This window comes from Lactuca serriola, chromosome 7 (genome assembly GCF_051521515.1).
Source record: "Lactuca serriola cultivar US96UC23 chromosome 7, Lser_US96UC23_V15, whole genome shotgun sequence".
NCBI lineage: Eukaryota > Viridiplantae > Streptophyta > Magnoliopsida > Asterales > Asteraceae > Lactuca > Lactuca serriola.
Window position 1 is genome coordinate 78,985,542 of NC_136414.1, and position 24,171 is coordinate 79,009,712.

Here is a 24,171-nt window from a genome sequence, read left to right on the forward strand (position 1 = left end):
GATTGGGATGGGAGGCTAGTCAAGGTGGAGCCTCCGAAGGCTCAGGGGCGCGCCTTCCAGCTCACTGCCGAGGAGGCCAAGGCAGCACCGGATGTGGTTGATGGTATGTTTCTATTTTCTGTTTCAGTTATTGTATCTGTGTTATGCTAATCGGTGGTACTTGTGTTTAGGTACGTTTTTAGTAAACTCTTTTCTGCTTTGGTTTTATTCGACACGGGGGCGAGTCGGTCGTTTGTATCTCAGACGTTCAGTAAAGAGTTCAGTATATCCGTAGATGAGCTTGAGTGTCCGTTGCGAGTTTCGATTGCCAACGAGCACGGGATTTCTACTTCTTCGGTTTATCGGGGATGCGAGCTGGAGATTTACGGGGTATCATTCCCGATAGATTTGATTCCTATTCCCATGGGGGGAGTATGTGTGATCGTAGGGATGGATTAGCTCATCCAGTTTGGCGCGTTGATAGATTGTGAGGGTCAGCGAGTGGTAGTTCGTACCCCATGTAGGGGAGAACTGGTAGTGTATGGTGAGGGCACCAGAGTGGGATCGGGGTTTTGTTCATCCGCCAGGACTCGGCAGTTCATTCAGCACGGGGGTGCCGGTTATCTAGCGTATGTGATAGATACGCGGATTGAGGATTGTACTTCAGTTTCAGAGGTTCCAGTGGTTAGGGTGTTTGCTGATGTGTTTCCAGAGGATTAACCTGGAGTGCCTCCAGAGAGGCTGGTAGAGTTCAGGATTGATCTAGTGTCGGGTGTGGCCCCTATCGCCAAGGCACCGTATCGTCTGGCACTGCTAGAGATGCAGGAGTTGGCATCTCAGCTACAGGAGCTGTTGGGTAAGCAGTTTATTCGCCCGAGTAGTACACCCTGGGGAGCACCGATCCTCTTCATCAGGAAGAAGGACGGTTCGCACAGGATGTACATTGACTATAAGGAGTTGAACAAGTTAACAATGAAGAACCGTTATCCTCTCCCAAGGATATATGATCTTTTCGATCAGCTGCAGTGTGCATCTTGGTTTTCCAAGATTGATTTGAGATCCAGATTTCACCAGGTCAGGGTGAGGGAGGAAGATGTGGAGAAGACCGCATTTCGGACTCATTATGGTCATTATGAGTTCGTGGTGATGTCGTTTGGGCTCACCAACGCGCCGACAATGTTTATGGATTTGATGAATCGAGTCTGCAGACCGATGCTCGATCACTCGGTCGTTGTGTTCATAGATGATATCTTGGTGTATTCCAAGACCCAAGAGCAGCACGAGGAACACCTCACGGAGCTGCTGGAGGTTCTGCGGTGAGAAAGGCTGTATGCCAAGTTCTTGAAGTGTGAGTTTTGGTTACGAGAGGTCCAGTTCATTGCACATCCCGTTAATCCAGAGGGGATTTTGGTCGACCCAGCCAAAGTTGAGGCGGTCATGCAGTGGGAGATTCCGAAAACTCCCTTAGATATTAGGAGTTTCTTGGGGTTAGCAGGGTACTATCGGGGATTCATTCGGGATTTTTCCAAGATTGCAGTCAACCTCACTCGTCTAACGACGAAGCGGGTGGATTTCCGGTGGGATCTAGAGCAGCAGAGGGCGTTTGAGACCCTTCGGCGACGTTTATGTGAGGCGCCTGTGTTGACGCTCCCCGAGGGAGTCAAGGATTTTGTAGTATATTATGATGCATCCATCACAAGCCTGGGGGGCAGTCCTCATGCAGAGCGGACGAGTGATAGCCTACGCATTGCGACAGCTGAAGCCGCATGAGACGAGATACCCTACGCACGATCTTGAGTTGGGAGCGGTGGTATTCGCTCTCAAGATTTGGAGGCATTATCTGTACGGGATCCGATGTACTATATACATGGATCACAAGAGTTTAAGGCACATCATGCATCAGCTAAACCTGAATATGAGGCGGCACAGGTGGCTGGATGTAGTCAAGGACTATGATTGTGAGATCCTTTACCATCCTGGTAAAGCGAATGTGGTTGCGCACGCTTTGAGCCGCAAGTCAGTTGGGTCTTCTACCCGAGCAAGGTGTATGAGGATAGCGGTAGATTCCCCGTTTGTGAGCTTGATTAGGGATGCTCAGGTTGAGGGCATGAGACCAGAGAACTGGAAGTTGGAGCGGATTAAGGGTGAGAGCGCCCGGTTTGTTTAGGATAGCCGCAGATTATTGACCCGACACAGTCGGGTTTGGGTTCCGATGTCCAAAGGGGTCCGACAGACAGTGATGGAGGAGGCTCATAAGTCTCACTTTTCTATACAGCCAGGGGCCACCAAGATGTACCGCGATTTGAGATTGAGTTACTGGTGGCCTGGTATGAAGCGAGAAATCGCTTGGTATATTGAGAGGTTCCTGACCTATAGGATGGTCAAAGCCGAGCATCAGAGGCCGCATGGTAAGTTACAGCCTCTGGAGATTCCCATGTGGAAATGGGAACAGGTCATGATGGACTTCATTATGAAGTTGCCAAGAACGGAAAGGGGGTTCGATGCTATATGGGTCATAGTGGATTGGTTGACCAAGAGTGCCCATTTCTTGGCCATATGGAGAGTTCGTCGGCAGAGAAATTAGCCGACATGTACGTCAGCGAGATTGTCTCTCACCATGGGGTTCCAGTATCCATCGTTTCCGATCGGGATGTCAGGTTTACTTCCCGTTTTTTGCAGAAGTTCCATGAGGAACTGGGTACGCGGCTGCACTTTAGTACATCGTTCCATCCGCAGACCGATGGACAGAGTGAGCGAACAATTCAGACCCTCGAATATATGTTGAGGGCATGCGTCATTGACTTCGGTGGGAGTTGGGATTCCCACCTACTGCTTGCATAGTTTGCCTACAATAACTATCATTCTAGTATTGGCGCCCCGCCTTTTGAGTTGTTGTATGGTTGTAGATGTAGAACCCTGATCTGTTGGGGTGAGGTTGGACACAGAGTAATGGGTCGGACGGAGGTAGTCTTGCAAACTACCGAAAAGATCCAACAGATCAAACAGCGGCTACAGACCGCTCACAGTCGGCAAAAGAGTAATGCTGATATACGCTAATCAGATTTAGAGTTTCAGGTTGGTGACACGGTACTTCTGAAGGTCTCGCCCTGGAAGGGTGTGATCCGCTTCAGGAAGAGGGGAAAATTGGGTCCCTGTTATATTGGGCCATTCAAGATCATTTCAAGGTTTGGCAAAGTGGCTTATAGGCTTGAGATACCGGAGGATCTCAGACAAATTCATAGCACGTTCCATGTTTCGCAATTGCGAAAGTGTATCATGGATCGGGAGGCAGTAGTATCGTTGGATGATATTCAGGTCGATGAGCGCCTGAATTATGTCGAGAGGCCTGTAGCCATCTTGGAAAGGAAGAAGATCTTGTGGAACAGAGAAATACCTTTGGTGAAAGTGCAGTGGGAACATCAGAGGGGATCCGAGTGGATATGGGAGCCGGAGGAAGAAATGCGAGAGCATTACCTGACGTTGTTTATTCCAGCAGACTTCGAGGGCGAAGTCTAGTTCAAGTAGGGGAGAATTGTAACCCCTCGATTCTCAGGTATTGCTTAAATATGAATTTCGTTGATTTTGAGGTCTACTAGACGAGTTTGTTATCCTACTCGCCGAGTAGCAGTGGGTTGAGGACACATATTTAGTGGCCTACTCACTGAGTCCATGAAGGTACTCAACGAGTAGGAGCTGGCAGATGAAACCCTAAATCTTGGGGTTTTGCACCCTATTTAAGGAAGCATAAGCCTCCTTTGGCCTCTTTGCAGTCCATTGAGAGCTCAGAAAACCCTATTTCCTGTGGTGCTTCATTCTTGTGTGTCTAAAGCTTTGGAGAGGAGATCTTTTAAGAAGAAGAGCTTGGAGGACAAAAGGCTAGGGGCAAGGAAGTGTGGTAAATCAGAAATCTACCTCAGATAGCATCATTTGGAGGTATCAAGTCATCACCTTTACTTCATTTTCCTTCTAGACCTATTTTGGTTGAGATTTAGGGTTTTTATGGTTTGGTTGAGATGATAATGTGGGATATGAGCTAGATCTAAAGTTGTAACTTCAGATTTGGACCCTTATTGGGTTCTAGAGTCATAAAGCTCCGAATTTTGGTCATGTATGAAGCCTCTTTGAGTATGAAACCCCATTGTGAGCTTAGATTTGACATTTAGAGCCTTTGTAGCTATGCCTACACGTAAAGTTTGCAACTTTACGTGAAAAGCATGCCTTAGAAGCTTCGATATGTAATTTGGAGCCACTGCATGGCTTAAAAGAGTTGTATGGCTTAAGGACTGAAGGAAATCGGCGAGTCGCAAGGTTGACTCAGCGAGTCTCTTGAAGATGATCCTGGACCCGACGAGTACGATGAAGAGTGTTGTAGACTCAACGAGTTGGATAAACAACAGGGCGAGTCGGTTGAGGTTTCCCCAATTTATGTATGCGTGTGTAACCGTTGAGTTGCAAGAAAGAAACTCGACGAGTGGCCTTAGGGTTTCGATCATAAACTGAAGGAACTAGACCAGTCACTCCGGTGACTCGGCGAGTAGTTGAGGGTACTCGGTGAGTTAGGGTCAACATGGACTGTTGACCTTGACTAATGACTTTGACTTTGATCAGGGTTTGATTAGTTGGCTTATGGGATACCTTGAAAGGTTAGGAACTTATGAGTATGATTATGCTATGGTAATAGGTGGTGAGTTTGTGACGGTGATCCGAGGCTTGAAGTTTATCTACCGAGTCGACATCTGCAAGGTGAGTTATCCTCAGTATATCAATAGGGTCTAAGACACCAAGGGCGACCCTTTAGTTGTTACTGTTATGGTATGCTACCTATGGTTATGATCTGTTAGATCGGAATCAGGATAGACAGTATGTTATGCTCTTATGTTCTGTAGGGATTGGTATGATAGTGACCTGCTAGGTCGATGCTCTAGTTACGAGAGATTGCTATGATTGATGATCAGTGAGATAGATATGTTGATGTTTGTATATGACAGTATATGCTAGTTATGCGCACATGGTTATCTGCTTGTTGTTTGGGTTGAGGCGGTCCTGCTTTGTGCTGAAGGCCAACACACCCTATGAGCAGTCTGGGGAGACTGTAGGCCCACATGGCGGTCCAGTTATGCTGAAGGCTCGGGACAGATTCAGATAGACTGTAGGCCCTGCAGGGCGGTTCAGTGAGGCCGATGGCCCAGTATGCATGTTGTTGTTTGTCTGTTGCTGATATGGTATTATCGTTGTGGTATTGGTATTTTGGGGGTAGCTCATTAAGCCCTTGGGCTTATAGTTTTCAGTTAAATGTTTCAGGTACTTCAGGAGATCATGGCAAGGCGAAGGCGTGACCGTACCGCTCCTCATCCTTATGATCTGGTTATTGGGACACTCTGGTGAATAATGATTGAAAACATTTTGTAAAAAAATACTATTTGGTTTTATTTGTGATTGGAAAAGTTTAAATTTGGCGTAAAATTTATGGATGTTACAATATATATTGTGGTAGATTTGCATAGGTGAGTATAGTCTTTGCTGCTTTGCAAAGAGACCTATTTCTCCTTTCGACAACACCATTTTGTTAAGGTGTGTAACGAGATGAAAAATTATGCGCAATCCCTAGATCTGCCAAAAATGAATCAACAACTTGATTCTTGAATTCTAAGCCATTATCACTTTTGATCTTTCTGACTTTCTTTCTCAAATTGAGCTAAATATGCTTGATGAAATTGATCATGACTTGAGCAGTTTCTGACTTACGACGAGGAAAGTAAACCCAAGTAAACCATGAAAAATCATCGACAATGATCAATATGTACCTTTTCTTGTTGAGAGTCTCAACATTCGAAGATCCACAAAGGTCAATGTGAACAAGTTCCAAAGGTTCGATGATCTTCAAATCGATGACTATTAGATGACCTTGATAGTGTTGCTTCCCCTGTTCACATGCTGCACATAATGAATAATTATCAATTTTTAAAATAGGCAAGCCTTGAATAAGATCATTTACCACTAATTTGTTCTAATATTTGAAATTCCGATGAGATAGTGTTTGATGCCACAACCAGCTCGAATTAGACGACGCCTTGGAAAGTAAGCAAACTGAGGGTACACCAACGATTGGCTTGATGTCAAGAGTGAACATATCATCTTTCCTCTTAGACTTGAGCAAAACCTCTTTGGTTTCTTTGTTCGAAATGACACTACCTTCTTCATCGAAGACTACTTGATTACTAGTGCCCACAACAAGTTGTAAAACACTAACCAAGTTGTGTTAAGACATTCGATGTATGCCACTCGATTGGCTGTGAACTTACCATTTGTAACTCTATTTTATAGCCTTTAACTTTGCATTTCTGGTTATTTCTAAATTTCATAACTCCAGTATTTTCCAAACTTCGATAATCTCGCAAATTTTCCTTTTGGTCTACCATGTGACGAGAGCAACCATTATTGATGTACCAGTGTTCATCGTATTTCTCGTCACTTAACACATTCGATCAATTAAAGAATTTAGGTCCCTAAGGCTTTTTGGGTCCTTGGTGATTAGAGTGAGATGCATTATGAAATGAAGCACCTAAAACCCAATTCTAAACCTTAGATTTCAAACTATCGATCAAGTCAACTTTTATAGACTTAGGTATTGAAATGAAATTATTCATTGGTTTAGGTTCAACACTGATTTTCCCTTTTTCCTTACCAGTTCTTTTTACTTCAACTTTTGCTTTAGGAACAACTTTCCATCTTCGCACAGAAGGATTAGATTCCTTTGACGAATAACTTCCAGTTTGTGATTCATTCAAGTAGCTTTCGTATGCATACCTGATTTACTCTTGTGAAAACTTTCCTGATTGGTATGACTTTCCTTTTCCTTCAAGCCAATGATTTATATGCTTCGTGTTAGTTTTTACTTTTACAAATGAAGCATTGAATTTCTATTTCAAATCATGATTTGGAAAATGAGGTGGTTTTGGTTTAAATGGTTCGTTTCTCTTGTCTTTGACATCAAACTTTACAAAATCTCTTTTTGGAAATGATGGTTTTGTATGGGTTTGAAAACGGTTTTGGAAAGTTTGTTATAACCGACATATGTTCGGTTATTAACTTGTTGTCCATTCGAAAATCATCTTTGATTTTGAAATTGATGAAAATGTACTTGTTCATTTTGTTTAAAACCATTTTTATAAAAAAAAATTGTGAAAACCTTGCACTTTGATGATTGGGAACAAAATTCATTTGTTGTTGGGTTTGAACAAAATTCTTATTTCTTGGTTTTTGAACATTTGGTTTTTGAATTGGTTTTTGAACTTTTGTATTACTTTTTGAAAAAAAAAGACGTTTTGTTTTTGAGCAGGTTTGTTCTGAACAAATGACTTATTTTGTGAAAAATTCTGAATTTGTTCAGTCGTTTTCTGATCAGATGATTTTTGTGCAAAAATTATTGGTTTCTTAAAAGACTTTTTATTTTTTCCAATACACCTTGTTTTGAGCTTTTGAGATTGAAATTCCTTCTTCTTTTGAAACCTTTTGAATTTGTTCATTGAAAATTTGTGCTTTTGTCTTTTGATTTTGAGAAACTGGTTCATTTGATTAGTTGTCGTCATTTTCTTTTTCTATCTTAACTTCCCAAGTTCGTTTTGGCTCTAGCCTTTGAAAAGTAGATGAGTTCTTGTTAAGAGTATTTTCAACCGTGCTTTGGTTTGAGAAAAAACCTTCTTTCGAAACTCCTTTGTTATCCTCAATAACAATTTTGTTGATTTCAGGATTCACCTTGTCTCCATTTCCTGTAGTGACAAACACTTAATTGGGAAACACCATATCATCAGTGCATTTGAAATTTGGATCAACAACTAAATTCGATTCGAGATAATGAGGACCTTTTTCCTTCATAAATTTGTCAAATTTCTCTGTTTCCTTATAAACTTGATCAACAAAAACTCTTGGAATAGATGTTTCGATTAGAACATCTTCTTCGTCATTATTACTATCAGTGTAACTATCTTCGACAATCACATAGTCATAGTCATGAACTTTCGATGTTGAGGGTTGGTCAGTGTTAACCTTTTAAATTAAATCATTACAAATTTCTTTACCCTTAACCATCGAAGTGACATTAATGACCGACAACTGAGAACAATCAACAACTTCTTCCTCCTCAATTTCACTGATATTTTTACAATTGTCTTTGATATCAGCAAAATTGTGTTGAGAGTCAGATGTCGAATTCTTAGTCTTTTTCAAAAATTTTATTTGTTCGGTCTTGGTCAAGGTCTCATTCACAATATGTACCAAATCATTAACATCTAAACGTTAATATATTTTAACAATACCATATGCATATGAATCATTTGAGACTTTGTCAAATTTAGAAATCTTTTTCTCACAATCATAGGATGTTGAATATATTTTCTCCCTTTCGAATACCAAAAAGGGCAATAGTCTCCTATGTTGTTCATTACTAATGTCAGAGGAATGATGTAAATTTGTTAGTTTAACATACAATCTCTTAGTAGAATTGCAATAGATGTTACGTTGTTTCATTAAAATACAGTTATTTGTTCTATCATAATCCCTATTAGTAGTAACATTTTTCAATTGCATCTCAAGATTGTATATTCTATTGTTCTTCGACTCCAATCGTTTACGTGTTTCTATCAAAAAGGATTTCGATTTTTCAGCATCACTACTAATAGAAATAAGCAAGTCATTAACATATGTAATAGTATCATTGAAGTCAAATAAAAAATATCATATGAACTAAAAGGAATATCAAAGGATTCGAGAAGAGAACGTAAATTTAAAGTCATTGGAGACTTGTGTGCTCCAGTTGAAACAAAACATTTTACGGTCACTTTCTCCACATCATGACTTCCCTCTTCATACCTTGCATATACTGCTCCGTGTGTGGGGATTCTCATTTCTTCGTCATCTGATCCAGATGACCAGATTTGATAGGTACCATCCCCATCACTACTTCCCTTTGCTACAAGTGACATCCCATTCGTCCTTTCTCTCACTTCCTCCAGCCTTTCGACATAATAGGCTTCATCCTTCACTCTATCATTCTTTTCCTCTCTTTTCCTAAACATGCACTCAACTACCATATGGTTCGCACCATTGTAGTAGTGGAAATTAAAACCATAATCTCCTTTTAAGTTCTTCTCCACCTTCTCACCAGTAACCTTACTTTCTTTCTTCTCAAGCTTCGACTCTTCTCTTACATTCCTCCCAGATGACAAGTTTAAGTTGAAATCATTTTTTCCTTTAAACTTCGGATTGAATGGCTTCTTAAAGAACTTCTTAACTTTGTTATTTGAATAATAAGCCACAATTTCATCTTGCGAATTCATGAGAAAACCTTCATCACTAGAACCATCAACATATTCAACTTCAGGCTCTTTTCCTGACAACTTGGAAACCAATGCAATAGGACCTCCCAAATTCATTTTTCCTTGTTCAGCTATTTTGTTGATCTCACTTTCATAAGCTTTTAGAACATTATAGAGATCTCCCAGCGAATAGTTATTGAAGCTCTGTTGTGTCTTGATCATCAGACTGATGTTTCTCCACTCTTTTCGAAGTCCCATCAAGAAGGTAAGATTGTACTCAAGAGTAGAACGATTGACTCCATATTGACTGCACTTGAAGATCAACTCGTTAAGACGATCATAAATAGAGTTCGATCATCTCATTCTCTTTCTGCTTGAATTCTCCCAATTCGAGTAAGCATTGCTTCACTGAGCTCTTTCTAGTCTGCTCACTTCCCTGATACTTCTCTTTCAAAGTATCCCAAATTTTCTTTGTTGTTTTGTAACGACGTACGTAATTTGTGACAACCCGAATTTTTTTATTTTTATTAATCTTAGTCAATCAACCCAACTGCTTGTCAAAATCATTAGTATAGAGTTCTAGCCAGGTTACAGGTCATTCTAAGGAGTTTTGAGCCTAATACACTTAAGGATTAAGTGTTAGAAAGTACCCGCTAGAACCACAGTGTAGCAAATTGGACCCTAACCCCATCTAAGTGAGTTCATGGCCACAAGACCATGAGTTTACGGCCGTAAAATCATGTGGCCGTAAACTCAAGGGTATATATAGAGCCTTGGGTCATTTCCTCCCATTTCTTCCTTTCCTAGCCGGATTTCCTTCCAAATCCTCTCAAGTATCATACCGATCTTCGTCCCCGATCTTCAAAACTCGTAAGCTTGTTGTCTTAACTAGTTGATATCTTGCATGAACTAGTAATCTTACATGATTTCATCCGTGAAATCATTCCATTTTGTAGATCTTCAAGTTCACTAAGAACACACACTCGTGTTCTTGGCCAATATCGACCATTTGAGCTCGTAGATTGTAAGTACGCTTGATCCAACTCATTGTACACCATGTTTATCATATTTAGAGCTTAGAAAACATAAGAAATCATGAGATTCAAGGATTTTACGGCCAAGACATGTTCTTGGGCCGTAAACCCCTTTTTAGGGTGCAAATGACACCCTAACACCTTAGTAAGCTTTGGTTAGTGACATAGAACCTTACCCCATGGACCTAAGGACCAAGATTCACTAAATGGTACTCCTTACCATGAGTTTACGGCCGTAAACTCATGGGGGAGTGGTCCCAGGGCCGTGAACACCAATCAAGGTCATTTTTGGACCTTAAACACCCAATCGAGCTCCGATCTTGTAAGTGCACTTGCTATAGCTTCTTGTATGCTTAGTATGAACCTTATAACACTTGAAAATCATAAAGAAACCATAGAACAAAGGAGTTTACGGCCAAGTATGATCTTGGGCCGTAAACCCCTTTCAAAGTGGTAAATCGGACCTTAGCTCCTTCCTATGCCTTGGATGCCAACCTTGATCCTTCCTAGAAGTGTTTAAGACTTTAAACAACAATCAAAACAACTCCCCATAGGAGTTTACGGCTGTAATCACCTAAGTAAAGGGTCCTTAGGCCGTGAACTCTACTAGGTAGTGTTATTGTGCCCTTAATGCTATCCTAAGGCTTGGACTTGATCATTTGATGCCCAATCATGACTTGTAAGACCTCAAAACACAATTTGGCACATTTTACCATGATTTTACTTCCCTAAACTCATGGGGAAATGGTGATGGTCCATAAACTCCATAAAGGGGTGGTTTATGGACCATAAACTCCAATGCCATGACATACAACCCATAGGTGCAACCCTTTTGTACCTGTAGCACTTGAACCAAAGTGTTTTCCTTGCATTGGGATGTTCATACATGTTTAATTAGTGTAATAATCACTAATTGGTTATATACATATGTCTTCATATGTAATTAGGATCATTGTGTGTGTCTAAGTCTTCACTTGACACCAAGCACTTGTCCGACACTTCCTTCCGATCCGCTCACTGCAGGTGAGTTCATACCCCCTTGAATTAACCTCTTAAATGTTTCTAAATGTTCTTAAATGCTTTATGGGGGGAATACAAGTTGAAACATGCTAGTTATTATATCAATCACATGTGATTAATAACTAACATGCAAATGGATTTACTATACGTTATCTGTTTTACCAAACAGATTTCTTCAAATGAATTTCTTAAACGTTTTTACGAGTTTAAAACTCTTTATCAAACTGTCTTACATACTCTAAGTTTCCTTTTAACCTCAGTTACAAATGTGTTTTCAAACAAAGGTTCCTTTATACTTAAACTGTCTTATCAAACAAAATACTTTCAAATCGTTTTACAAACTGACATCAAGTCATCGGTTCTTAGTACTAAACTTTTCAAAGGTTTTACAAAACTTCTTTTATGCTTTTATATTATCAAATGCATGCCCATATATGTACAGGTATACCTTCATTGATACTTGTACATTTCTAGTAACTATTATAGGTATAGTTAGGAGATACTACTTGCTATTCCGATTACAAGGAATTACACGAGAGTCAGTTCATTCATGAGTACATACGAATACATGTTGCTTGTAGAGATACACTTACATGATACTTTTACATAGATACCTTGTTAAAAGCATGCCTATATATGTATAGTTATATAAATAATGTTTAAAGGACTTAGGAAGGCTAACCCGCTTTATTTCCTTCTCCCCATTGGGATGTGGTCTGGTAGGGTATCCGGTATCTGTTTGAAGGTCGTTTAAATATCAGTTATATATCATGTGTACATATATAGACATAATAGTTCTAATCAGTCAGTTCAGTACCTTTGGGTAGCAAAGGTATACGTTCATATACTCTTACATGGATACTTGTACCTAGATTTTATATGATGAGTTACTAGTACATATTATACGTGTGAATTTGTTCTGCCTATCCTAGTTCAATAGGATAACTAGACGGGACTAACCATTCCGGAACCCACCTGATAGCAACAGAGGTAATGAACATCTACGGATGCCTACGGTTAATACTTATATTAGGGGTACCTTTACGGGACTAACCATTCCTTTAACCCGTTGTTAGCTACAGAGGTAAATGAACATCTATGGATGCCTACAGTTAATACTTATATTAGGAGTACCTTTATGGGACTAACCATTCCTTAAACATGTTGCCAGCTACAGAAGAAAATGAACAATCTACGGATGTTCAAGGTTAATACCTTTTCGGAAGTCGCAATGTCGAGTTGATCCTAATACAAAAGGATAACACTTACATGGCTATATTTTTCCTATTACTTTTATTTTGTGATACATTCACATAAACGGTGAGGTAGACTTTATTTTGTTAATAGTAGTTATAGAGGGGAAAACCATCTTTGTTATAGCAAAACATACCAGTCTTGGTAGAAGACTAATTTCCATACATTCAAGTCTTGGTAGAAGACTACTTTCCATACATTTGAGTCTTGGTAGAAGACTACTTTCAACACATACGAGTCTTGGTAGAAGACTACTTTCAAAACATACGAGTCTTGGTAAAAGACTACTTTCAAAACATTCGGTTCTTGGTAGAAGGTTACTCTTTATACTAATAGAAATCATAGGGATTTGCTAGGGTATTCAAACGCTTTCAACTGCTTTCAAACAGTTCATACTTATACAGTCTTTTTCCAAAGGTTTACAACTCATTACTTTACAATTTTACAAATCAAAGACACATTAATACTTATGAATTCACCAGCTTTTTGGCTGATACTCGCTTTCAAAATAACTTGTATTCTCAGGTCACAAATAGAGAGGTATGACGACCAGGTTTTGTGAAGACGGAGAAATCAAGACTCCTATTTTATTTTGATTGTTCATTATGTTGTCTTATATTATGAAAGAACATTTGTAACTAAAATTATACTATTAATGCAATGGATTATGTTGTTGCTTGTTTACTACTTTGCATTGTTATGATACATTACATGACGTCCTCCGCCCCAGAACTTTTCCGCCGTTCTCGGTTTTAGGGTGTTACATAATTGTAAACCACCGGTTGAAGAGCACCGCAAAGTTCTCGCAAACATCTCTTTTCATTTACCTTTTGTTTATAGGTTTGCAATACAACATCAAAAGCAGAACCAACAGTTCTGACTTGTTCTAGCCTTTCTACAAGACGATTTCCTCTAGAAATGCAGCACCGCAGATCTTCATCAATCCCATTGAGATAATCTTCCATTCTATCTGCCCATTGCTCGTAATATTCAGGAATCAACATCAGAATTTTGGTTGAAGAACCGAGAAGATGAGAGAAACTAGTCATTGTGTTCATGTTGAAGTTCACCATAGATGTATAGACAAAAATGATGAAAAGCTTCAGAAAGAATAATCTAATGAACAAATCTTCCAGAAAACAAACAATAAACACTCGATTTATCAAACGAAGTGCATAATCGAATCAAAATAGTAGATCTAGAGAAGATTTTCTAGATCAAAAGTGCGGAATATTTTTTTATTGAAAACAACGATTCAAAAACTTTTGAAAACACGAAAAATCTGAAATCAACTGAAAGAATCCTGCTCTGATACCAAATGTAATTCGTATGAATCGAGTGTAAGAACGAAATCAGAGTATGAATTGAATCAAGAACACAATACGTAAATATAATCTATTTGGCTCTTTATTGCTTCTGAAAGAGTAAAGTGTTCTTACAGTTCACAAAAGTTACTCCAACAGTGATACTTACTCCTATTTATAGGAGTTAACAGAAGCACAAAAAATACATAAGGGCTAAGACACTGAAGCTTCGAACTCTAAATTGCCCTTATGAAATACATATAACAAATACATCAAAACAGACTTCGACACTAAAAATGACTAAAGATGCATCGCCATCTCACAACACATGTCGAACTCTACATTACCCACTTCGATATAAATCCAATGTTGTTGACAAATATTTTAAACTTCTCTGTCTATACCAAAAATCAATTCATTTGTGATATATTTACCCTAATAAAAGCTTTTAGTTTCAATTTTTTGGATTTTGATATGGATATTGAGTTTATTTTAGTTTTACGGTTAATTAAATTTTGTGTTTTAGTAATTTGTTTGATTTTTTTAAAGTTTGGTATAGAGAAGATTGAGCAACTTTAGGTTTATTTTTGAATATGATAAAGTTTAATTTAATCTTCCTTTGGTAGTGTGTGAATGATAATAATTGTTTTATTAGAATTTGTAGCTTGTAGAGTTAATGTTGCAATGTAACATTGTTTTTATGGTAAGCTTTTGTGGTTGGGTTATGGAACGGATATGGGCTCAGTATTATGTGGGTTGGACAACACATTGGACCGAGAACTAAAGGATAAAGGCCGAATATAGTAGGCGTGAATATTTGCATCTCAAAAAGTATAAACGCCGTACAAAGAAACTAGCTCGTGGGTTTATCACGTAAAATTATATTTTTATATATTTATGCTAAATTGTAAATATCTTTAGATCTAAGTTGGATATTTGAAGTATTTAGAAAAATGAAAAACACGTGTGATTGTAGTATTAAAAGAATAATGTATTTTAGAAATTTTTTCTTACATATTGGAAAGAAAAATAATAAAAATGAAAAATTTGAGACAGATAAAATAATTATGTGATACAGTACTTATGATAAATATCATAATTATTATTTTGGTAATGTTAAGACCACTTTTAACCAACTTCTATTTTTTTCCTTAAAAATAGAGTAAAAAATAGACAATCTTGTAACCCACTTCTATTTTTTTTTCTTCAAAAGTAGAGTAAAAAATAAAATAAATAGTGTTTCATCTCCAACTTTATTCCATTTTTACTTCTAAAAAATATATTTGGTTCTTTTAACTTATATAAATTGTCAAACACATCCCTTCTATTAATTTGGTTTTAACAAATATATAATCTATATTTTTTTCATTACAATAACATTAAATAAATAAGATTATATATATAACGTAATTATAAGCTTTTGTAAAATACGTTATTGTGTTTTAAAATTTCAGTATGTATTTAAATTTTAATATGAATTTGATAAACAAAAAAAATATATTTATAACTAATTAATATAATTTAATATATAACACAATATTATAATTATTAAATATTAAAATTAAATAATAATTAGTAGATAAAAAGACCAAAAATGTATAAATATATAAAACGATGGACTAAAACCGACAACTCAAAGTTCATCCCCATTTTGGGGGAAATGAATAGTATAACACCATATTTGGTGTTATACTATTCATTTCTTCAAAATGGAAGAATAAATGGGGTAAGGTTGGAGAGAAATGAGGAAAAAAATGAAGTAAATAAACGAGAATGGGAGTGAGTTAGAGGTGCTCTAAGGTGTGTGATGTTTTTTTTACCAATGGTAAAAATATGTCACACAGGCGCCACATAAACTTTTACATTTTTTTTACAATTTTCACTTACGGACTATGGTGGTAAATTGTTTACCTATGAGGTTTTTTTTTTCAATAAAATATAACAACTTTTTTTAAAAACCATACTAAAATTAAAAATAATATAAAATTAAAAATTACATTTTAGAAATGCTAAAAGTAAAAAATAACATGAAATCGAAAATTACATTAAAAACCTAAAAGAAAACATGAAGTGATAAAAAAAACTAGATAAAAACATAACATCGAAATTTCATTTGCGGTTTAGCTTATATTTTTCACGAATCGACTACTTCATCGCTTTAGCTGCCTCTTGATCTTCGGGGTCGAGGTGTCTCACATCTTGCGTTAACAACGTATACTCGGTGAGTCGAATGGTTTAAGCCATATGTCTCTCTAAAGTTGAATTCAATTGTCCCATTTGTGTCATCATTTCTTCGGATCTAGTTGACCGCTCGGTTCCAACTAAAAAATCTGAAGATGTCGCTTTCCCTTTTGCTCGAGCTTTTTTTTGTCCATTCCCATTGGAGGAGGAGGCAGACGTATTTCTTCAATGTCGTCGTTATCATCATTAAGATTAACGCCTACATTACCATCTGATGAGACTTGTTGCAAGCTCGAATATGAAGATGTCCGACTTCTTTTTGGCGGATTTGCAATTTCTTCTTGTGTTGCAGGTTCCCTCCACCTAATGCTTTAATTGACAACTTCTTACACATGAATAAACTTAAAAGGCTTTTACATATCATCGTGGAATGTAACATGTGTTTTTTTCAACAAACTCGCTTCACTTTCTCCGCTAGCCCATTGCTTTTCAAAGTTTGTGTAAATTCCATTCCAATGTGTGACGACTTTGTTCATAAGATTCCATTTGGAGTTACATTGGTCGGAGGTCCGATAATCTGGATTTCGACCCATTCCTCAACAAAAGCGCTCCGTGAAACGTAACCAAAACTGATCACGATTGACGCTTTCCCGTGCCACTATCTTCAGATATGTCGACCCATGCCTTTGCTAACTCAACTTCCTCTTTTTGTGTCCATTTTCTTGGATCAGCCTTTTGTTTCCTTTGTTGTTGAGGTTGTTGTTGCTGTTCTTCGTGTTCGGACTCATAAAATAATTTGGTTGAAGGTGTGAATGGCGGTTGGGATGGAAATTGGGTTTGAGATGGTTGGGTTTGACGTTGAGATTGGAAATGGAATTGTTGGGGCATTTGGAATTTTGAATAATAGCTAGGAAAACCATCCATTTGTAGCAGATAAGGTGGTGGTGATGACGGATCGTAGCCGAAAAGTGTGAAAGGGTTGTTAACATTTTGGTTTGGAGCATTTTGTTTGGAAGAGTTTGGATTGTTGGAAGAAGACATTTTCAAAGAAAAAAATTTGTTGTTGAGAGATTATTGTGTGGTGATTTTTTGGAAATTTGATTTGTATATATAGTAGATGTAAAAAATAGAGAGAAATTTGTCAAACTAGTCGTTGCCGAACCTTTGGCAATGTCTCCAAACATAAAATGCCACAAACATTAAAATTTTGCCAACGGTACTAGACCACCGGCGGTGAAAACCCCTTCACGGCGCGATGCTCACCGACAGTGAAAGGGTGACACGTCGGATACTGTTGGTGACCCCATTACCACACCGTTTAGTCTAAATAGTTTCCGAGTCTGTATAATTGCTTTTATATATAAATTTTGAGTTTCTTTAGGAACAATATCTTACTTTACTAGGTACTGTTCATTAGGTTATTTTAACTCAATTAGGATTAGGTTAATTCTTCAACTAACGTGGCTTTTTGCTATATCTTTCGTCACTGAATATCTTCTCGATCCTTCTAATATTTTTCATCTGATTTCTTTTTTTTTTCATTCCTTTCTTGCTCTTCTCTCAACTGATCATCTACCATCCAGGCTCGACGTCCCGCCGGTGGAGACAAAGTCAACGATCACCCCACCCCCACTCCTGCTTTGCTTCAATATTGACCAAATTTGTGCTTCCTTCTCCGGCCTCTCTTTAGATTCGATTACCGCCGCCTATTGTAATTGTCCAACTACTACTTTTCTTCAATTGGCGATGTAGCAAGATGTTGATGGATTTAACTATTTTCGTTTTTGGAATCAACGAATGATACAATTTTAATCTTCAAAAGCTACAGGTTAACAAGAGATGACCCTAAATCCTTTTCAATTTTTAGAACGACGCCCTAATGATTAATCAGTCGCGTAGCACCGAATTCCTTTCCGTTTGTGATCTTGGTGGGAACTCGTGTAGTTCGTTGAAGAAGACTCAAAAGGATCAACCAGAGCAATTAACAAGTAGCGGTGGATGTGTTATTTGGAATAAGCAACAGAGGGTTCTATGCAAATGACAGAGAAGTTCTTTGGCATCTCTTATGTGGACACTTTATACATTTTATTTCCATTCTTTGCCAGCTATTTGTTCTAATTTCTTATACCCATTTTGAACTTTGTTTATTTAATCAGATATCGGAACACCCTTTAGGTTCTATTACACGGGTAATTGTTGTGTTGTACTCTCTACCACCGATACTGAGTTCGAGAACAAAAATGGGAACAACGATTCAACCCTACAACATCGACACTTTGTTTGTTGATAATAGCTAACTTCGATTTGCAACTGCCCAAACCTCGATTAACCGTTTCGGATGGCGATTATCAATGAGGTATGTTTGTAGTTCCTGTCATCTTCCCTTTCTGATCCAAAAATACCAGGTATCATATCTATTTGTGATGGAAATATTTTTATTTACTAAAGCTATATTATTAATTTTTTGCAAGTTACGAACTAGCATATAATGCAACATATTAAGTTATGTCCTATTAAAGTTCATTAAGTAACAAAAGAAATAGAGTGCATATTTAACATGTTATGAAACATATCAGTTTAGAGGTTTGTTATTGGACTGTTAACAACTTTCTGAAATTTATCTTGGTTTCTATTCTTTTTTTTTTGTTTAATATAAAGTGGTTGCGGTTGTTAGGTTGATTTTAGTGAATCACATTAATATAATTTTTTGATGATCTTTTTTTTTTGTTTTGCTACAACAGATGGCTTCAAGTAGTAATGGCTACTCAATATTCAAGTGGTTCATGACGAGCAGTTGCATTAAGTACTAGCAGAAAGTCTTTAAGCGCCTCAATAAATTGTCTAACCTATAGAATGAGTAAGTACAATATATATTTATTCTCATATACTAGTGATATCATGACTGGAAAAAATAGACTTTACACCTTTCTTTATTTAGGTTTCGTGTGGATTGTAATCTTAGTTTTTGTATGCATTTAACATGGTGGCAGTAGTGAAGGGCTCGATTACATGACCAATTTGTAAACATCAAAAGAAATTCTGTTTCAAAGCACAACAAGAAGAATTCTCTGCCTTTCGGAGGATAAATATCAAACACAAAAACAAAATGTCTTTTTTTATTTGAATTACACACAAATTGGTTCATTCAGTTTCTTATTTCACCCCATTATATGGAAATTGGTTACATTAGTTCCTTACGCTCAATTTTTTAGTTTTGAATTGTTGAATTTCGATTTCCAGATAGAGATGGAGAAATAACTACTACAACCAATCTCTTGGTGTGAGTTGTCACTGGTATTATAGATTGGTGAGTTTGATTCCTCTATGAAAAATTTGGTCATTATCTAAAAGATTGCCAATTTGTGAAAAGTAACTTATAATTATGTTGATTTTTTTAATATCGTTGTTATGCTTCTTCCAAAAACCGGTGCAAGTGGTATGGTTGTAATTATTTTATTCAAAATTGAGAAAAGATAATTAATAAAAATGTAATTAAACTAAGTAGTTTTAATGGGAAATGCAGGAAGAGTTGGAAGCTACTCAATGACTCAAGGCATTTAAGGACACTTGTTTTTCTTTATGAAAGCAAATGATGAGTTCTAAGGCTCTTTCCATATGGAGAATATTGGAAAGAAACTATCCATCTGTATTTTGGAAGGACCAAACACAAATAAATGAAACAAGTAGGGAGGGTGTAAACAATATATCTGGTAAAGAGACTGCAACAACTGAGGCTTCAAGGATTCTTGAGGAATTATGTGATAAAGATCTCATTCTGTAACATCTTGGATGGGTATGCTTTTAAATAATCAATTCCTCTTTTATTTTTGAATTAAATTTTACATTTTTTTCTCATGGAAATCACACATACATACCTGATTTCTAACTTCCCACATCGATGATGATAGTGATCCATGGCGACGATGATACTTCTTCCTTTCTTAATGTGCAGTGTACACACCAACTGTTTGTTGTTTTGTCACATGCCTATATTTCTTTGTTTCCTTAGCTTGATTAAGTTATTTTAGTAATTACATCTTCCTTTGGTGCTTTTGGATGCTTTGTTTGCTTTCTAGTTTTATAAGAACAAAGAATTAAATAATGTTATTATTGGGGATTCTAAGGTGCTTTTATATCATAGTGTTTAAATTTACAATACTTAATTGTAGGTGCTTGCTGTTTTATGAGCTTATGTGATGCAACATACGAAGATAAATTAATGTAGTTTCAAACATGGCTGACAAATCATTAGATCACCCTCACACATACCCAACAGAATGTGAACACATATACAAATGTTATTGTGTAGTTGTTTCTTCTTTTTATACACATTTGCGGAAATGTTACAAAGCCTGATCATGATTTCTAATTGTGTCTATTTGTTTATTTCTTATATAACCCATACTTTTTTTTCGTTCTTTTGTAGTTCAAAAGCATTATGCAGCACGGATATGGAAGTTGACACCACCACATCATCTAAAGACCATTGCCACATGGTTTGTATGTATTCTTTTGAAGAGCTTGTGATGTCATTCTATTAAGATATATATATATATATATATATATATGTATTTTTCATTCTAAAGATAGCCCAAGATCATTAAGATTGATATCATCTACTTTCTTATGTATGCCTTGGCTTATGAAGCTGATTAGTAATAGTCCCTCCCTATATTTCTTTGTTTTCTTAGCTTGATTTAGCTATTTATGTAATAGATAACAAAAACTTGCAAGTTTGCTAACAATAAGAATGTTTTCTACTTTTAACAGCTTTATAATAATATACAAACAATAGGTAGCTAAAACTAAATTATCTTTCAATGTAGGCTGCTATTATTGTGTTTGAAAAATTCGTAAGAAATATGAAATCAGATAACAGGGACAATGAAGTTATTCGAATTAATTTTACAGTTGTTGATAGTATGGACCTACTTTACTTTGTTTGTTTATTATATCATTATGTCACAACTCCAATTTTTAGACCTAGCATGGTCTAAACCCTAACCAAGTACTAGTGTAAACCACATTGCAATCCTTGTTGCATGGTGTCTTCTATAGCCTTAGGTCTTGTTTATAGAGCTAACAAAGAAGTATAGAAAGAAACCTAAACTAAATTAGGAAGGTATAATCCAACTTTGGGCAAACGATTAAAGTTTAAAACATAAATAACACATCATAGATGTGTACGACCTACGAATTTAATAGCATGTATGTTCATGGTCCAAAAAGCATTTAGAACATGGGGTTCACGGCCAAAACTTAATCACAAATTTAGTTCATGTCTGGATAATCAATTCTTATTGTTGTTCACGGACTATAAATCAAAGGATAAGGTGTTCACGGCCAAGTTATGACTGTGAACATCACCCAAGGCCCATTTAGGGCAAAAACACCATGGGGTGAGCCGTAAACCCCAAATCCTAAGCCCATTATGAGCAGTAAACACCCCTATATATATATATATATATATATATATATATATATATGGATTCATCTGGAAACAATTTCATTTCTCACATTTTCCAGCCGTAAACACTCCCCTATTTGCTCTCAACTACCATCCGTGAACCTTTATAAATGCATAAGATTTTGCCTAGATCTTCAGTTTTCACCAAGAACATCAAAAACATTCAACCATATCTTCAAATCTTCATAATTTCCCAAGAACACACCATGAACTCATTTGTTCAACAATAAACTCCATTTCTCTAACCATGAACCCATTTCAACATCCCTAACAATTCCAAATAAATATTGTGAGTATCCCTTAAATAACTAAACCACTATTTAATTATCTTTCTATATTAATATCTTATTCATTTAAATACGACGTCGGTGATAATTATTTTTAGGATACGACTACTGTCCCGTATCCTAATCCGAGACTTTACAGTTAGCACTTCGCAACTCAAGTGAGCACATACATTCGAGGTGAGTTCATACCCCCATATTTTTCCAAGCTTTTTAATGTTTTTAGGGAGGGGGGGGGGATACAAGTAAAACACAAGAAATCTTGTGTCTAAAAATATAATTTAATTATTATATTTTTCTTACCGTTAACATGCATTTGAACATGAAATTGCCAGATACGTCAAACATCATGCGATTAAACTACAAAGTATCTTAATTCATAACAATTTTCACACCAAAGGAAACTATTTTACAAGTTCAATTTTTAACACAACAACAAACTTATAAACTATATTAAGTATGGTTTATGGAACGAACGAACTACTTTTACAAAGTTACACGTTACTTACAAAAAGGTTTTCATTGTATTATTCGTGAATTCATTGAGGTATAGATCATATGAACCAGAGTCTCCTGGAGGAAGAGCGTGAGTTTGTGTATACATCTATACAAGACTGAAAACCTCGCACCAGAGCTTCTTGCAACAGCTAGGTCAGCAGGCCTGTGGTGACAAACGTCATTAACGATAGCGACGTCCAAGGAACGCCGTATTAGGTTATCCGTCAATCAGTATGGTTATGAGAACTCACATGGATAAAACAACGAATCGTTCACGTAATAGTATACTTATCAAACAGTCTTTAGGGTTGGTAACTATGTGATTAATTAGTATATACATCAGAGTTATATAAGATTAATATCCGACATGCAGTTGAATGTGTGGTTTCCGCCACATTTAGTGTTCTTTGTTTCGTTGTGAGCTTAGGGCAGAACCACCCAATCGACTGTCTGTTTGATCTAGATGTCTATAATTCGTATGTACTAAGTGATCATAGTAGGGTATTAACATCACTTCCAGTTTACAGGGCAAACACGTTCTCGGCTAGCTTTATTATAAAGTTACTAATTATCAACTTAATTATGGATAAATACTTGTACATTTCAATTATGGAACATTAGAGATAACAATTCACTTTTATGGAAAATATAGGGTTTTCCAGGATAAACATCGTTATTTTTACAAGCAAACTATTTACCATTTAACTTGTGAACAATCATTGTTAATTCTATAATTCCTTAATTTATACATTAAGGTTATATATGAAAAATATCCAATAGGCAGTGGAATGTGTGGTTTCCGCATCATTTCTAGTTCCTTGTTTGGTTGTGGGCTTAGGGAGATCCACACTGTCAACTATCCATTTGATATTGGTTTATATATAGTTAGTATAAACTAAGTAGTCATAGAAGGAAGTGGTTTTATCTTATTTCTTACAAAGAAAATATAAGATTTTCTGAAGGAACACATTCATCATATCTCAAAGGACTATTACAGTTAACTATGTAAGTACCTAGTTATTATGTTAGGGTTATATATAATGAAGATCCGACAAACAGTGGGATGTGTGACCTCCACCTTATTTTCTGTTCCTTGTTTGGTTGTGGGCTTGGGGCAGAACCACACAATTGATTGTTTGTTCGATATGGATTGTATATAACTTGTATAGACTAAGTACTCGTAGAAGGAACTATTATGTTTCATTTTACTTATCATTCATCACATCAGAAAACATAGGACTTTCTGGAGAAACACATCATGTTTTACCAAGAACAAAAAACCTGTTTTCTAAAACAAAAGCTTATGAACTCACAAAATTTAATGTTGACACTCTTTCAAAACCACTTGTATTCTCAAGACACTAGTAGATAGGTACATGCACAGGTTCCTATAAGACGGAGCATAGTAGCTTCAAGTATTTATTTTGCTGATTTCTTTTGGAGTAAATCATATGTTACTTGAAGACAATGTAAACTATATTATTAATACAATGGTTGTTGCTTTGATTATTATTATTCAATTGTTGTGATATTGTACATGACGTCCTCTGCCCCCGAACGTTTCTGCCATTTCGGATTGGGGGTGTGACACATTCTATTATGAAAGTCTAATGTAGTACTAGGCAGAAATGAAAGTCAAATGCAGAACATAAGATTTCATTCGAAAATCTACCCAGTGGTTAGAACTACAAGATATACAAGCATACATGTTATAAACTTTTATAGTAAAATACCTTCCATCCCATACGACACGAGGGAACTTGCCTAGTTAAATATTAGATCATGCCAAAAAAATTATTGGCGAGGGTCGGTAATATCGAGTATTAAAGATTCATC

General features: G+C 36.7%; 1 long non-coding RNA gene across 2 annotated transcripts; it reads left to right on the plus strand.

Annotated features, from left to right (window-relative positions):
- Positions 1-17,585: 17,585 nt before the first annotated feature.
- On the plus strand, positions 17,586-20,853 carry LOC145063254 (uncharacterized). 2 transcript variants are annotated; one of them, XR_013687890.1, is made up of 6 exons: positions 17,586-18,153; positions 18,243-18,442; positions 18,828-18,943; positions 19,327-19,393; positions 19,610-19,879; positions 20,513-20,853. It is a non-coding gene; the product is annotated as an uncharacterized LOC145063254 (long non-coding RNA). The 2 variants fall into 2 exon arrangements; XR_013687889.1 differs by having other exon boundaries at positions 17,586-18,442.
- Positions 20,854-24,171: the final 3,318 nt, after the last annotated feature.